The sequence below is a fragment of the Triticum dicoccoides genome, chromosome 2B (assembly GCF_002162155.2).
Source record: "Triticum dicoccoides isolate Atlit2015 ecotype Zavitan chromosome 2B, WEW_v2.0, whole genome shotgun sequence".
NCBI lineage: Eukaryota > Viridiplantae > Streptophyta > Magnoliopsida > Poales > Poaceae > Triticum > Triticum dicoccoides.
In genome coordinates, this window is record NC_041383.1 from 804344678 (window position 1) to 804346893 (window position 2216).

A 2216-nucleotide genomic window follows, 5' to 3' on the forward strand; every position below is an offset into this window, starting at 1 on the left:
GGGGGGTTATTAACAGAGTATGAGCGCGTCCAAGAGGTGTTGGCCAAAATCATTAACAAAGAGGATCTAAATGAGGACGGAGAGCATAATTGGTTCGATGCCAAAAGTTGGCATGCCAATATTTGGCAAATGTCAAATCTTGGCTACCAACTTTTCTTGTCAATCTCATAAAAAGTTGCCAAATTTTGGTGACTTTTGATTATGCCAAATGTTGGCTTGCCAAATATTGGCAATATATGCAGAATGTTGGCATCAAACCAATTATGCTCGGAAAAGTTCCAATACGAGCCAGAGCGAGATAAGAAATGACTTCACCGAGTCAAAGACATATTGCGGTCATCGATTGCTGTTGGGGAACGTAGCATGCAATTCCAAAAATTTCCTAAGCATATTTCAACGTCTTGCTCGGCAATTCAACGTCTTGCTCACGCATAGCAATCCTTGGCCCTTTCTTTGACGAGGAACCACCTTGGTACATTCTCCTAAGCATATTTCTTTTTCTGAAAATTTCTGAATTTTTTTAGTAACTTCAAAATAAAAGTACATAAAACTAAACAAGATTGATAGCAACTACTCCTATAAGTGCCTAGAGCCCATATCATGCATTAGAATTGCTTGGAACCTCAAAAATTTAACATGCAAGCTCAAGAACAGGGTCACCAAGACAGCAAGGATTTGCAATGAATAAAGCACTAGAACAAAAACTAATTGGACCAATGGAGGAGTCACATACCAAGCAACAATCTCCCAAAGAAGTTTTACAAATGGAGCTTTGAGCTAAGAGATCGAAAATCACAGCAAAACGAGCTAGAACTCGGGCTTGAGCTGGATGGGGATTTTTTGGGTAGAAGATGAAGTGTGTGGGTGCTGACATAAGTGGAGGGGAGCCACCAGGGGCCAACGAGACAGGGGGGCGCGCCCTACAAGGGGGGGGGGGGCGCCCTCCTCTCTCGTGGCCTGGTGCTTGGCCCTCCTGCAGTGTTTTCAGTGCCTAAAATCCTCAAATATTCCAGAAAAAATCATACTAAATTTGTAGGGCATTTGGAACACTTTTATTTTCGGACTATTTTTTATTGCACGGATAAATCAGAAAACAGACAGATAATATTATTTTTGCTTTATTTATTCTAAATAACAGAAAGTGAAAAGAGGGTACAGAAGGTTGTGCCTTCTAGTTTCATCCATCTCATGATCATCAAAATGAATCCACTAACAAGGTTGATCAAGTCTTGTTAACAAACTCATTCTGAATAACACGGAACCGGAGAAATTTCGAATAACACTAAGTTACCTCAACGGGGATATGAAAATCCCCAACAATAAGAATATCATACTTTTCTTGATAGTAGGGAGAGGAAATTCAAAACCTCCAAAAATGATAGTTGGAACTTTTTCAATAGAATTGATGCTACGAACTTGAGATTGTTTCCTTGGAAAGTGTACCGTATGCTCATTACCATTAACATGAAAAGTGACATTGCCTTTGTTGCAATCAATAACAACCCCTGTAGTATTAAGAAAAGGTCTACCAAGGATAATAGACATACTATCGTCCTCGGGAATATCAAGAATAACAAAGTCCGTTAAAATAGTGGCATTTGCAACCACAACAGGCACATCCTCACAAATACCGACAGGTATAGCAGTTGATTTATCAGCCATTTGCAAAGATATTTCAGTAGGTGTCAACTTATTCAATTCATGTCTACGATATAAAGAGAGAGTCCTAACACTAACACCGGCTCCAAGATCACATAAAGCAGTTCTAACATAATTTCTTTTAATGGAGCATGGTATTGTTGGTACACCCGGATCTCCAAGTTTCTTTGGTATTCCACCCTTAAAAGTGTAATTAGCAAGCATGGTGGAAATTTCAGCTTCCGGTATCTTTCTTTTATTTGTGATGATATCCTTCATATATTTAGCATAAGGATTTACTTTAAGCATATCAGTTAAGCGCATATGTAAGAAAATAGGTCTAATCATTTCAGCAAAGCGCTCAAAATCCTCATCATCCTTTGACTTGGATGGTTTAGGAGGAAAGGGCATGGGTTTCTGAACCCATGGTTCTCTTTCTTTACCGTGCTGCCTAGCAACAAAATCTCTCTTATCATAACGTTGATTCTTTCATTGTGGGTTATCTAGATCAACATCAGGTTTAATCTCTACATCATTATCTTTGCTAGGTTGAGCATCCACATGAACATTATCATTAA